Source organism: Rhinoderma darwinii, chromosome 4 (genome assembly GCF_050947455.1).
Source record: "Rhinoderma darwinii isolate aRhiDar2 chromosome 4, aRhiDar2.hap1, whole genome shotgun sequence".
NCBI lineage: Eukaryota > Metazoa > Chordata > Amphibia > Anura > Rhinodermatidae > Rhinoderma > Rhinoderma darwinii.
In genome coordinates this window covers 16477856-16494886 of record NC_134690.1, presented here as the reverse complement: position 1 = coordinate 16494886, position 17031 = coordinate 16477856, and positions in this window count along the sequence as shown.

Below are 17031 nucleotides of genomic sequence, written 5' to 3'. Positions count from 1 at the left end.
CTGTGTGGAGTACATCAGGGTATATGTAAGCTGTGTGCAGTACATCCGGGTATATGTAAGCTGTGCGGAGTACATCAGGATATATTTAATATGTGAGGAGTACATCAGGGTATATGTAAGCAGTGAGGAGTACATCAGGGCATATGTAATATATGAGGAGTACATCAGGGTATATGTAAGCTGTGAGGAGTACATCAGGGTATATGTAATCTGTGCGGAGTACATCAGGGTATATGTAATCTGTGAGGAGTACATCAGGGTATATGTAAGCTGTGCGGAGCACATCAGGGTATATGTAAACTGTGCGGAGTACATCAAGGCATATGTAAGCTGTGTGGAGTACATCAGGGTTTATGTAAGATGTGAGGAGTACATCAGGGTATATGTAAGCTGGGCGGAGTACATCAGGGTATATGTAAGCTGTGCGGAGTACATCAGGGTATATGTAATATTTGTGGAGTACATCAGGGTATATGTAATCTGTGAGGAGTACATCAGGGTATATGTAATATGTGAGGAGTACATCAGGGTATATGTAATCTGTGCGGAGTACATCAGGGTATATGTAATCTGTGAGGAGTACATCAGGGTATATGTAATCTGTGCGGAGTACATCAGGGTATATGTAATATGTGCGGAGTACATCAGGGTATATGTAAACTGTGAGGAGTACATCAGTGTATATGTAATCTGTGAGGAGTACATCAGGGTATATGTAAGCTGTGCAAAGTACATCAGGGTATATGTAATCTGTTTGGAGTACATCAGGGTATATGTAAGCTGTGCGGAGTACATCAGGGTATATGTAATCTGTGAGGAGTACATCAGGGTATATGTAATCTGTGTGGAGTACATCAGGGTATATGTAAGCTGTGCGGAGTACATCAGGGTATATGTAATATGTGCAGAGTACATCAGGGTATATGTAAGCTGTGAGGAGTACTTCAGGGTATATGTAATCTGTGTGGAGTACATCAGGGTATATGTAAGCCGTGAGCAGTACATCAGGGTATAAGTAAGCTGTGAGGAGTATGTCAGGGTATATGTAAGCTGTGAGGAGTACATAAGGGTATATGTAAGCTGTGCGGAGTACATCAGGGTATATGTAATATGTGAGGAGTACATCAGGGTATATGTGATCTGTGTGGAGTACATCAGAGTATATGTAAGCTGTGCGGAGTACATCAGGGTATATGTAATATGTGAGGAGTACATCAGGGTATATGTAATATGTGAGGAGTACATCAGGGTATATGTAATATGTGAGGAGTAAATCAGGGTATATGTAATCTGTGAGGAGTACATCAGGGTATATGTAAACTGTGCAGAGTACATCGGGGTATATGTTAGCTGTGCGGAATACATCAGGGTATTTGTAAGCTGTGTGGAGTACATCAAGGTATATGTAAGCTGTGCGGAGTACATCAGGGTATATGTAATCTGTGCGGAGTACATCAGGGTATATGTAATATATGAGGAGTACATCAGGGTATATGTAATATGTGAGGAGTACATCAGGGTATATGTAAGCTGTGCGGAGTACATCAGGGTATATGTAAGCAGTGAGGAGTACATCAGGGTATATGTAATCTGTGCGGAGTACATCAGGGTATATGTAAGCTGTGCGGAGTACATCAAGGTATATGTAAGCTGTGCGGAGTACATCAGGGTATATGTAATATATGAGGAGTACATCAGGGTATATGTAAGCTGTGTGGAGTACATCAGGGTATATGTAAGCTGTGCGGAGTACATCAAGGTATATGTAAACTGTGCGGAGTACATCAGGGTATATGTAATCTGTGAGGAGTACATCAGGGTATATGTAATCTGTGTGGAGTACATCAGGGTATATGTAAGCTGTGAGGAGTACATCAGGGTATATGTAATCTGTGTGGAGTACATCAGGGTATATGTAAGCTGTGAGCAGTACATCAGGGTATAAGTAAGCTGTGAGGAGTATGTCAGGGTATATGTAAGCTGTGAGGAGTACATCAGGGTATATGTAAGTTGTGCTTAGTACATCAGGGTATATGTAATATGTGAGGAGTACATAAGGGTATATGTGATCTGTGTGGAGTTCATCAGGGTATATGTAAGCTGTGCGGAGTACATCAGGGTATATGTAAGCTGTGCGGAGTACATCAGGGTATATGTAATATGTGTGAAGTACATCAGGGTATATGTAATCTGTGAGGAGTACATCAGGGTATATGTAAACTGTGTGGAGTACATCAGGGTATATGTAAGCTGTGTGGAGTACATCAGGGTATATGTAATCTGTGCGGAGTACATCAGGGTATATGTAATATGTGCGGAGTACATCAGGGTATATGTAAACTGTGAGGAGTACATCAGGGTATATGTAATCTGTGAGGAGTACATCAGGGTATATGTAAACTGTGCAGAGTACATCAGGGTATATGTAATATGTGTGGAGTACATCAGGGTATATGTAATCTGTGCGGAGTACATCAGGGTATATGTAATCTGTGAGGAGTACATCAGGGTATATGTAAGCTGTGCGGAGCACATCAGGGTATATGTAAACTGTGCGGAGTACATCAGGGTATATGTAATCTGTGAGGAGTACATCAGGGTATATGTAATCTGTGTGGAGTACATCAGGGTATATGTAAGCTGTGAGCAGTACATCAGGGTATAAGTAAGCTGTAAGGAGTATGTCAGCGTATATGTAAGCTGTGCGGAGTACATCAGGGTATATGTAATATGTGAGGAGTACATCAGGGTATATGTGATCTGTGTGGAGTACATCAGGGTATATGTAAGCTGTGCGGAGTACATCAGGGTATATGTAATATGTGAGGAGTACATCAGGGTATATGCAATATGTGAGGAGTACATCAGGGTATATGTAATATGTGAGGAGTACATCAGGGTATATGTAAGCTGTGAGGAGTACATCAGGGTATATGTAAACTGTGCAGACTACATCGGGGTATATGTAAACTGTGCGGAATACATCAGGGTATATGTAAGCTGTGTGGAGTACATCAAGGTATATGTAAGCTGTGCGGAGTACATCAGGGTATATGTAATCTGTGCGGAGTACATCAGGGTATATGTAATATATGAGGAGTACATCAGGGTATATGTAATATGTGAGGAGTACATCAGGGTATATGTAAGCTGTGCGGAGTACATCAGGGTATATGTAAGCTGTGAGGAGTACATCAGGGTATATGTAATCTGTGCGGAGTACTTCAGGGTATATGTAAGCTGTGCGGAGTACATCAAGGTATATGTAAGCTGTGCGGAGTACATGAGGGTATATGTAATATATGAGGAGTACATCAGGGTATATGTAAGCTGTGTGGAGTACATCAGGGTATATGTAAGCTGTGCGGAGTACATCAAGGTATATGTAAGCTGTGCGGAGTACATCAGGGTATATGTAATCTGTGAGGAGTACATCAGGGTATATGTAATCTGTGTGGAGTACATCAGGGTATATGTAATCTGTGTGGAGTACATCAGGGTATATGTAAGCTGTGAGCAGTACATCAGGGTATAAGTAAGCTGTGAGGAGTATGTCAGGGTATATGTAAGCTGTGAGGAGTACATCAGGGTATATGTAAGCTGTGCGGAGTACATCAGGGTATATGTAATCTGTGTGGAGTACATCAGGGTATATGTAAGCTGTGAGCAGTACATCAGGGTATAAGTAAGCTGTGAGGAGTATGTCAGGGTATATGTAAGCTGTGAGGAGTACATCAGGGTATATGTAAGCTGTGCGGAGTACATCAGGGTATATGTAATATGTGAGAAGTACATCAGGGTATATGTGATCTGTGTGGAGTACATCAGGGTATATGTAAGCTGTGCAGAGTACATCAGGGTATATGTAACATGTGAGGAGTACATCAGGGTATATGTAATATGTGAGGAGTACATCAGGGTATATGTAATATGTGAGGAGTAAATCAGGGTATATGTAATCTGTGAGGAGTACATCAGGGTATATGTAAACTGTGCAGAGTACATCGGGGTATATGTAAGCTGTGCGGAATACATCAGGGTAAATATAAGCTGTCTGGAGTACATCAAGGTATATGTAAGCTGTGCGGAGTACATCAGGGTATATGTAATCTGTGCGGAGTATATCAGGGTATATGTAATATATGAGGAGTACATCAGGGTATATGTAATATGTGAGGAGTACATCAGAGTATATGTAAGCTGTGCGGAGTACATCAGGGTATATGTAAGCTGTGAGGAGTACATCAGGGTATATGTAATCTGTGCGGAGTACATCAGGGTATATGTAAGCTGTGCGGAGTACATCAAGGTATATGTAAGCTGTGCGGAGTACATCAGGGTATATGTAATATATGAGGAGTACATCAGGGTATATGTAAGCTGTGTGGAGTACATCAGGGTATATGTAAGCTGTGCGGAGTACATTAAGGTATATGTAAGCTGTGCGGAGTACATCAGGGTATATGTAATATATGAGGAGTACATCAGGGTATTTGTAATATATGAGGAGTACATCAGGATATATGTAAGCTGTGAGGAGTACATCAGGGTATATGTAATATGTGCGGAGTACATCAGGGTATATGTAAGCTGTGAGGAGTAATCAGGGTATATGTAATATGTGAGGAGTACATCAGGGTATATGTAAGCTGTGAGGAGTACATCAGGGTATATGTAATCTGTGAGGAGTACATCAGGGTATATGTAAGCTGTGAGGAGTACATCAGGGTATATGTAATCTGTGAGGAGTACATCAGGATATATGTAATATGTGAGGAGTACATCAGGGTATATGTAAGATGTGTGGAGTACATCAAGGTATATGTAATATGTGCGGAGTACATCAGGGTATATGTAAGCTGTGCGGAGTACATCAGGGTATATGTAATCTGTGAGGAGTACATCAAGGTATATGGAAGCTGTGTGGAGTACATCAGGGTATATGTAAGCTGTGCGGAGTACATCAGGGTATATGTAATATGTGAGGAGTACATCAGGGTATATGTAAGCTGTGTGGAGTACATCAGGGTATATGTAAGCTGTGCAGAGTACATCAGGATATATGTAAGCTGTGCAGAGTACATCAGGGTATATGTAAGCTGTGCGGAGTACATCAGGGTATATGTAAGCTGTGCGGAGTACATCAGGGTATATGTAAGCTGTGCAGAGTACATCAGGATATATGTAAGCTGTGAGGAGTACATCAGGGTATATGTAAGCTGTGAGGAGTACATCAGGGTACATGTAATATGTGAGGAGTACATCAGGGTATATGTAAGCTGTGAGGAGTACATCAGGGTATATGTAATATGTGAGGAGTACATCAGGGTATATGTAAGATGTGTGGAGTACATCAGGGTATATGTAAACTTTGCGGAGTACATCAGGGTATATGTAATATGTGAGGAGTACATCAGGGTATATGTAATCTGTGCGGAGTACATCAGGGTATATGTAATATATGAGGAGTACATCAGGGTATATGTAATATGTGAGGAGTACATCAGGGTATATGTAAGCTGTGCGGAGTACATCAGGGTATATGTAAGCTGTGAGGAGTACATCAGGGTATATGTAATCTGTGCGGAGTACATCAGGGTATATGTAAGCTGTGCGGAGTACATCAAGGTATATGTAAGCTGTGCGGAGTACATCAGGGTACATGTAATATATGAGGAGTACATCAGGGTATATGTGATCTGTGCGGAGTACATCATGGTATATGTAATCTGTGCAGAGTACATCAGGGTATATGTAACATGTGAGGAGTACATCAGGGTATATGTAATATGTGAGAAGTACATCAGGGTATATGTAATATGTGAGGAGTAAATCAGGGTATATGTAATCTCTGAGGAGTAAATCAGGGTATATGTAAACTATGCAGAGTACATCGGGGTATATGTAAGCTGTGCGGAATACATCAGGGTAAATATAAGCTGTGTGGAGTACATCAAGGTATATGTAAGCTGTGCGGAGTACATCAGGGTATATGTAATCTGTGCGGAGTACATCAGGGTATATGTAATATATGAGGAGTACATCAGGGTATATGTAATATGTGAGGAGTACATCAGAGTATATGTAAGCTGTGCGGAGTACATCAGGGTATATGTAAGCTGTGAGGAGTACATGAGGGTATATGTAAGCTGTGCGGAGTACATCAAGGTATATGTAAGCTGTGCGGAGTACATCAGGGTATATGTAATATATGAGGAGTACATCAGGGTATATGTAAGCTGTGTGGAGTACATCAGGGTATATGTAAGCTGTGCGGAGTACATAAAGGTATATGTAAGCTGTGCGGAGTACATCAGGGTATATGTAATATATGAGGAGTACATCAGGGTATATGTAATATATGAGGAGTACATCAGGATATATGTAAGCTGTGAGGAGTACATCAGGGTATATGTAATATGTGCGGAGTACATCAGGGTATATGTAAGCTGTGCGGAGTACATCAGGGTATATGTAATATGTGCGGAGTACATCAGGGTATATGTAAGCTGTGAGGAGTAATCAGGGTATATGTAATATGTGAGGAGTACATCAGGGTATATGTAATATGTGCGGAGTACATCAGGGTATATGTAAACTGTGAGGAGTACATCAGGGTTTATGTAATCTGTGAGGAGTACATCAGGGTATATGTAAGCTGTGCAGAGTACATCAGGGTATATGTAATCTGTGTGGAGTACATCAGGGTATATGTAAGCTGTGCGGAGTACATCAGGGTATATGTAATCTGTGAGGAGTACATCAGGGTATATGTAATCTGTGTGGAGTACATCAGGGTATATGTAAGCTGTGCGGAGTACATTAGGGTATATGTAATATGTGCAGAGTACATCAGGGTATATGTAAGCTGTGTGGAATACATCAATGTATATGTAATCTGTGTGGAGTACATCAGGGTATATGTAAGCCGTGAGCAGTACTTCAGGGTATAAGTAAGCTGTGAGGAGTATGTCAGGGTATATGTAAGCTGTGAGGAGTACATAAGGGTATATGTAAGCTGTGCGGAGTACATCAGGGTATATGTAATATGTGAGGAGTACATCAGGGTATATGTGATCTGTGTGGAGTACATCAGAGTATATGTAAGCTGTGCGGAGTACATCAGGGTATATGTAATATGTGAGGAGTACATCAGGGTATATGTAATATGTGAGGAGTACATCAGGGTATATGTAATATGTGAGGAGTAAATCAGGGTATATGTAATCTGTGAGGAGTACATCAGGGTATATGTAAACTGTGCAGAGTACATCGGGGTATATGTTAGCTGTGCGGAATACATCAGGGTATATGTAAGCTGTGTGGAGTACATCAAGGTATATGTAAGCTGTGCGGAGTACATCAGGGTATATGTAATCTGTGCGGAGTACATCAGGGTATATGTAATATGTGAGGAGTACATCAGGGTATATGTAAGCTGTGCGGAGTACATCAGGGTATATGTAAGCAGTGAGGAGTACATCAGGGTATATGTAATCTGTGCGGAGTACATCAGGGTATATGTAAGCTGTGCGGAGTACATCAAGGTATATGTAAGCTGTGCGGAGTACATCAGGGTATATGTAATATATGAGGAGTACATCAGGGTATATGTAAGCTGTGTGGAGTACATCAGGGTATATGTAAGCTGTGCGGAGTACATCAAGGTATATGTAAACTGTGCGGAGTACATCAGGGTATATGTAATCTGTGAGGAGTACATCAGGGTATATGTAATCTGTGTGGAGTACATCAGGGTTTATGTAAGCTGTGTGGAGTACATCAGGGTATATGTAAGCTGTGAGCAGTACATCAGGGTATATGTAATGTGTGAGGAGTACATCAGGGTATATGTGATCTGTGTGGAGTACATCAGGGTATATGTAAGCTGTGCGGAGTACATCAGGGTATATGTAAGCTGTGCGGAGTACATCAGGGTATATGTAATATGTGTGAAGTACATCAGGGTATATGTAATCTGTGAGGAGTACATCAGGGTATATGTAATCTGTGAGGAGTACATCAGGGTATATGTAATATGTGCGGAGTACATCAGGGTATATGTAAGCTGTGAGGAGTAATCAGGGTATATGTAATATGTGAGGAGTAATCAGGGTATATGTAATCTGTGAGGATTACATCAGGGTATATGTAATATGTGAGGAGTACATCAGGGTATATGTAATATGTGAGGAGTACATCAGGGTATATGTAATATGTGAGGAGTACATTAGGGTATATGTAATATGTGAGGAGTACATCAGGGTATATGTAATATGTGAGGAGTACATCAGGGTATATATAAGATGGGCGGAGTACATCAGGGTATATGTAAGCTATGCGGAGAACATCAGGGTATATGTAATATGTGAGGAGTACATCAGGGTATATGTAATATGTGAGGAGTACATCAGGGTATATGCAGAATGTGAGGAGTACATCAGGGTATATGTAAACTGTGTAGAGTACATCAGGTTATATGTAATCTGTGAGGAGTACATCAGGGTATATGTAATATGTGAGGAGTACATCAGGGTATATGTAATATGTGAGGAGTACATCAGGGTATATGTAATCTGTGAGGAGTACATCAGGATATATGTAAGCTATGCGGAGAACATCAGGGTATATGTAATATGTGAGGAGTACATCAGGGTATATGTAATATGTGAGGAGTACATCAGGGTATATGTAAGCTGTGTGGAGTACATCAGGGTATATGTAATATGTGAGGAGTACATCAGGGTATATGTAATCTGTGCGGAGTACATCAGGGTATATGTAATATGTGAGGAGAACATCAGGGTATATGTAATCTGTGCGGAGTACATCAGGGTACATGTAATATGTGAGGAGTACATCAGGGTATATGTAATATGTGCGGAGTACATCAGGGTATATGTAAGCTGTGAGGAGTACATCAGGGTATATGTAATATGTTAGGAGTACATCAGGGTATATGTAATCTGTGAGGAGTACATCAGGGTATATGTAAGCTGTGAGGAGTACATCAGGGTATATGTAAGCTGTGTTGAGTACATCAGGGTATATGTAATATGTGAGGAGTACATCAGGGTATATGTAATCTGTGCGGAGTACATCAGGGTATATGTAATATGTGAGGAGAAAATCAGGGTATATGTAATCTGTGTGGAGTACATCAGGGTATATGTAATATGTGAGGAGTACATCAGGGTATATGTAATATGTGCGGAGTACATCAGGGTATATGTAAACTATGCGGAGAACATCAGGGTATATGTAAGCTGTGAGGAGTACATCAGGGTATATGTAATATGTGAGGAGTACATAAGGGTATATGTAATATGTGCGGAGTACATCAGGGTATATGTAATATGTGAGGAGTACATCAGGGTATATGTAATCTGTGAGGAGTACATCAGGGTATATGTAAGCTGTGCGGAGTACATCAGGGTATATGTAATATGTGCGGAGTACATCAGTGTATATGTAAGCTGTGTGGAGTACATCAGGGTATATGTAATCTGTGAGGAGTACATCAGGGTATATGTAAGCTGTGAGGAGTACATCAGGGTATATGTAATATGTGAGGAGTACATCAGGGTATATGTAATATGTGAGGAGTACATCAGGGTATATGTAATATGTGAGGAGTACATGAGGGTATATGTAATATGTGAGGAGTACATCAGGGTATATGTAATATATGAGGAGTACATCAGGGTATATGTAAGCTGTGTGGAGTACATCAGGTTATATGTAATCTGTGAGGAGTACATCAGGGTATATGTAATATGTGAGGAGTACATCAGGGTATATGTAATATGTGAGGAGTACATCAGGGTATATGTAATATGTGAGGAGTACATCAGGGTATATGTAATATGTGAGGAGTACATCAGGGTATATGTAATCTGTGAGGAGTACATCAGGATATATGTAAGCTATGCGGAGAACATCAGGGTATATGTAATATGTGAGGAGTACATCAGGGTATATGTAATATGTGAGGAGTACATCAGGGTATATGTAATATGTGAGGAGTACATCAGGGTATATGTAAGCTGTGTGGAGTACATCAGGGTATATGTAATATGTGAGGAGTACATCAGGGTATATGTAATCTGTGCGGAGTACATCAGGGTATATGTAATATGTGAGGAGAACATCAGGGTATATGTAATCTGTGCGGAGTACATCAGGGTATATGTAATATGTGAGGAGTACATCAGGGTATATGTAATATGTGCGGAGTACATCAGGGTATATGTAAACTATGCGGAGAACATCAGGGTATATGTAAGCTGTGAGGAGTACATCAGGGTATATGTAATATGTGAGGAGTACATCAGGGTATATGTAATATGTGCGGAGTACATCAGGGTATATGTAATATGTGAGGAGTACATCAGGGTATATGTAATCTGTGAGGAGTACATCAGGGTATATGTAAGCTCTGCGGAGTACATCAGGGTATATGTAATATGTGCGGAGTACATCAGTGTATAAGTAAGCTGTGTGGAGTACATCAGGGTATATGTAAGCTGTCAGGAGTACATCAGGGTATATGTAAACTGTGCGGAGTACATCAGGGTATATGTAAGCTGTGTGGAGTACATCAGGGTATATGTAAGCTATGCGCAGAACATCAGGGTATATGTAATATGTGAGGAGTACATGAGGGTATATGTAATATGTGAGGAGTACATCAGGGTATATGTAATATATGAGGAGTACATCAGGGTATATGTAAGCTGTGTGGAGTACATCAGGTTATATGTAATCTGTGAGGAGTACATCAGGGTATATGTAATATGTGAGGAGTACATCAGGGTATATGTAATATGTGAGGAGTACATCAGGGTATATGTAATATGTGAGGAGTACATCAGGGTATATGTAATATGTGAGGAGTACATCAGGGTATATGTAATCTGTGAGGAGTACATCAGGATATATGTAAGCTATGCGGAGAACATCAGGGTATATGTAATATGTCAGGAGTACATCAGGGTATATGTAATATGTGAGGAGTACATCAGGGTATATGTAAGATGTGAGGAGTACATCAGGGTATATGTAAGCTGTGTGGAGTACATCAGGGTATATGTAATATGTGAGGAGTACATCAGGGTATATGTAATCTGTGCGGAGTACATCAGGGTATATGTAATATGTGAGGAGAACATCAGGGTATATGTAATCTGTGCGGAGTACATCAGGGTATATGTAATATGTGAGGAGTACATCAGGGTATATGTAATATGTGCGGAGTACATCAGGGTATATGTAAACTATGCGGAGAACATCAGGGTATATGTAAGCTGTGAGGAGTACATCAGGGTATATGTAATATGTGAGGAGTACATCAGGGTATATGTAATATGTGCGGAGTACATCAGGGTATATGTAATATGTGAGGAGTACATCAGGGTATATGTAATCTGTGAGGAGTACATCAGGGTATATGTAAGCTGTGCGGAGTACATCAGGGTATATGTAATATGTGCGGAGTACATCAGTGTATAAGTAAGCTGTGTGGAGTACATCAGGGTATATGTAAGCTGTGCGGAGTACATCAGGGTATATGTAAACTGTGCGGAGTACATCAGGGTATATGTAAGCTGTGTGGAGTACATCAGGTTATATGTAATCTGTGAGGAGTAAATCAGGGTATATGTAATCTGTGAGGAGTACATCAGGGTATATGTAATCTGTGAGGAGTACATCAGGGTATATGTAATATGTGAGGAGTACATCAGGGTATATGTAATCTGTGAGGAGTACATCAGGATATATGTAAGCTATGCGGAGAACATCAGGTTATATGTAATATGTGAGGAGTACATAAGGGTATATGTAATATGTGAGGAGTACATCAGGGTATATGTAATATGTGAGGAGTACATGAGGGTATATGTAAGCTGTGTGGAGTACATCAGGGTATATGTAATATGTGAGGAGTACATCAGGGTATATGTAATATGTGAGGAGAACAGCAGGGTATATGTAATCTGTGCGGAGTACATCAGGGTATATGTAATATGTGAGGAGTACATCAGGGTATATGTAATATGTGAGGAGTACATCAGGGTATATGTAATATGTGAGGAGTACATCAGGGTATATGTAATCAGTGAGGAGTACATCAGGGTATATGTAAGCTATGCGGAGAACATCAGGGTATATGTAATATGTGAGGAGTACATCAGGGTATATGTAAGCTGTGTGGAGTACATCAGGTTATATGTAATCTGTGAGGAGTACATCAGGATATATGTAAGCTATGCGGAGAACATCAGGGTATATGTAATATGTGAGGAGTAATCAGGGTATATGTAATATGTGAGGAGTAATCAGGGTATATGTAATATGTGAGGAGTACATCAGGGTATATGTAATCTGTGAGGAGTACATCAGGGTATATGTAAGCTGTGAGGAGTACATCAGGATATATGTAATATGTGAGGATTACATCAGGGTATATGTAATATGTGAGGAGTACATCAGGGTATATGTAATATGTGAAGAGTACATCAGGGTATATGTAATATGTGAGGAGTACATTAGGGTATATGTAATATGTGAGGAGTACATCAGGGTATATGTAATATGTGAGGAGTACATCAGGGTATATATAAGATGGGCGGAGTACATCAGGGTATATGTAAGCTATGCGGAGAACATCAGGGTATATGTAATATGTGAGGAGTACATCAGGGTATATGTAATATGTGAGGAGTACATCAGGGTATATGCAGAATGTGAGGAGTACATCAGGGTATATGTAAACTGTGTAGAGTACATCAGGTTATATGTAATCTGTGAGGAGTACATCAGGGTATATGTAATATGTGAGGAGTACATCAGGGTATATGTAATATGTGAGGAGTACATCAGGGTATATGTAATCTGTGAGGAGTACATCAGGATATATGTAAGCTATGCGGAGAACATCAGGGTATATGTAATATGTGAGGAGTACATCAGGGTATATGTAATATGTGAGGAGTACATCAGGGTATATGTAATATGTGAGGAGTACATCAGGGTATATGTAAGCTGTGTGGAGTACATCAGGGTAAATGTAATATGTGAGGAGAACATCAGGGTATATGTAATCTGTGCGGAGTACATCAGGGTACATGTAATATGTGAGGAGTACATCAGGGTATATGTAATATGTGCGGAGTACATCAGGGTATATGTAAGCTGTGTGGAGTACATCAGGGTATATGTAATATGTGAGGAGTACATCAGGGTATATGTAATCTGTGCGGAGTACATCAGGGTATATGTAATATGTGAGGAGAAAATCAGGGTATATGTAATCTGTGTGGAGTACATCAGGGTATATGTAATATGTGAGGAGTACATCAGGGTATATGTAATATGTGCGGAGTACATCAGGGTATATGTAAACTATGCGGAGAACATCAGGGTATATGTAAGCTGTGAGGAGTACATCAGGGTATATGTAATATGTGAGGAGTACATAAGGGTATATGTAATATGTGCGGAGTACATCAGGGTATATGTAATATGTGAGGAGTACATCAGGGTATATGTAATCTGTGAGGAGTACATCAGGGTATATGTAAGCTGTGCGGAGTACATCAGGGTATATGTAATATGTGCGGAGTACATCAGTGTATATGTAAGCTGTGTGGAGTACATCAGGGTATATGTAATCTGTGAGGAGTACATCAGGGTATATGTAAGCTGTGAGGAGTACATCAGGGTATATGTAATATGTGAGGAGTACATCAGGGTATATGTAATATGTGAGGAGTACATCAGGGTATATGTAATATGTGAGGAGTACATGAGGGTATATGTAATATGTGAGGAGTACATCAGGGTATATGTAATATATGAGGAGTACATCAGGGTATATGTAAGCTGTGTGGAGTACATCAGGTTATATGTAATCTGTGAGGAGTACATCAGGGTATATGTAATATGTGAGGAGTACATCAGGGTATATGTAATATGTGAGGAGTACATCAGGGTATATGTAATATGTGAGGAGTACATCAGGGTATATGTAATATGTGAGGAGTACATCAGGGTATATGTAATCTGTGAGGAGTACATCAGGATATATGTAAGCTATGCGGAGAACATCAGGGTATATGTAATATGTGAGGAGTACATCAGGGTATATGTAATATGTGAGGAGTACATCAGGGTATATGTAATATGTGAGGAGTACATCAGGGTATATGTAAGCTGTGTGGAGTACATCAGGGTATATGTAATATGTGAGGAGTACATCAGGGTATATGTAATCTGTGCGGAGTACATCAGGGTATATGTAATATGTGAGGAGAACATCAGGGTATATGTAATCTGTGCGGAGTACATCAGGGTATATGTAATATGTGAGGAGTACATCAGGGTATATGTAATATGTGCGGAGTACATCAGGGTATATGTAAACTATGCGGAGAACATCAGGGTATATGTAAGCTGTGAGGAGTACATCAGGGTATATGTAATATGTGAGGAGTACATCAGGGTATATGTAAGCTGTGAGGAGTACATCAGGGTATATGTAAGCTGTCAGGAGTACATCAGGGTATATGTAAACTGTGCGGAGTACATCAGGGTATATGTAAGCTGTGTGGAGTACATCAGGGTATATGTAAGCTATGCGCAGAACATCAGGGTATATGTAATATGTGAGGAGTACATGAGGGTATATGTAATATGTGAGGAGTACATCAGGGTATATGTAATATATGAGGAGTACATCAGGGTATATGTAAGCTGTGTGGAGTACATCAGGTTATATGTAATCTGTGAGGAGTACATCAGGGTATATGTAATATGTGAGGAGTACATCAGGGTATATGTAATATGTGAGGAGTACATCAGGGTATATGTAATATGTGAGGAGTACATCAGGGTATATGTAATATGTGAGGAGTACATCAGGGTATATGTAATCTGTGAGGAGTACATCAGGATATATGTAAGCTATGCGGAGAACATCAGGGTATATGTAATATGTCAGGAGTACATCAGGGTATATGTAATATGTGAGGAGTACATCAGGGTATATGTAAGATGTGAGGAGTACATCAGGGTATATGTAAGCTGTGTGGAGTACATCAGGGTATATGTAATATGTGAGGAGTACATCAGGGTATATGTAATCTGTGCGGAGTACATCAGGGTATATGTAATATGTGAGGAGAACATCAGGGTATATGTAATCTGTGCGGAGTACATCAGGGTATATGTAATATGTGAGGAGTACATCAGGGTATATGTAATATGTGCGGAGTACATCAGGGTATATGTAAACTATGCGGAGAACATCAGGGTATATGTAAGCTGTGAGGAGTACATCAGGGTATATGTAATATGTGAGGAGTACATCAGGGTATATGTAATATGTGCGGAGTACATCAGGGTATATGTAATATGTGAGGAGTACATCAGGGTATATGTAATCTGTGAGGAGTACATCAGGGTATATGTAAGCTGTGCGGAGTACATCAGGGTATATGTAATATGTGCGGAGTACATCAGTGTATAAGTAAGCTGTGTGGAGTACATCAGGGTATATGTAAGCTGTGCGGAGTACATCAGGGTATATGTAAACTGTGCGGAGTACATCAGGGTATATGTAAGCTGTGTGGAGTACATCAGGTTATATGTAATCTGTGAGGAGTAAATCAGGGTATATGTAATCTGTGAGGAGTACATCAGGGTATATGTAATCTGTGAGGAGTACATCAGGGTATATGTAATATGTGAGGAGTACATCAGGGTATATGTAATCTGTGAGGAGTACATCAGGATATATGTAAGCTATGCGGAGAACATCAGGGTATATGTAATATGTGAGGAGTACATCAGGGTATATGTAATATGTGAGGAGTACATCAGGGTATATGTAATATGTGAGGAGTACATGAGGGTATATGTAAGCTGTGTGGAGTACATCAGGGTATATGTAATATGTGAGGAGTACATCAGGGTATATGTAATATGTGAGGAGAACAGCAGGGTATATGTAATCTGTGCGGAGTACATCAGGGTATATGTAATATGTGAGGAGTACATCAGGGTATATGTAATATGTGAGGAGTACATCAGGGTATATGTAATATGTGAGGAGTACATCAGGGTATATGTAATCAGTGAGGAGTACATCAGGGTATATGTAAGCTATGCGGAGAACATCAGGGTATATGTAATATGTGAGGAGTACATCAGGGTATATGTAAGCTGTGTGGAGTACATCAGGTTATATGTAATCTGTGAGGAGTACATCAGGATATATGTAAGCTATGCGGAGAACATCAGGGTATATGTAATATGTGAGGAGTACATCAGGGTATATGTAATATGTGAGGAGTACATCAGGGTATATGTAATATGTGAGGAGTACATCAGGGTATATGTAAGCTGTGTTGAGTACATCAGGGTATATGTAATATGTGAGGAGTACATCAGGGTATATGTAATCTGTGCGGAGTACATCAGGGTATATGTAATATGTGAGGAGAACATCAGGGTATATGTAATATGTGAGGAGTACATCAGGGTATATGTAATATGTGAGGAGTACATCAGGGTATATGTAATATGTGCGGAGTACATCAGGGTATATGTAAACTATGCGGAGAACATCAGGGTATATGTAAGCTGTGCGGAGTACATCAGGGTATATGTGATATGTGCGGAGTACATCAGTGTATATGTAAGCTGTGTGGAGTACATCAGGGTATATGTAATCTGTGAGGAGTACATCAGGGTATATGTAAGCTGTGAGGAGTACATCAGGATATATGTAATATGTGAGGATTACATCAGGGTATATGTAATATGTGAGGAGTACATCAGGGTATATGTAATATGTGAGGAGTACATCAGGGTATATGTAATATGTGAGGAGTACATTAGGGTATATGTAATATGTGAGGAGTACATCAGGGTATATGTAATATGTGAGGAGTACATCAGGGTATATATAAGATGGGCGGAGTACATCAGGGTATATGTAAGCTATGCGGAGAACATCAGGGTATATGT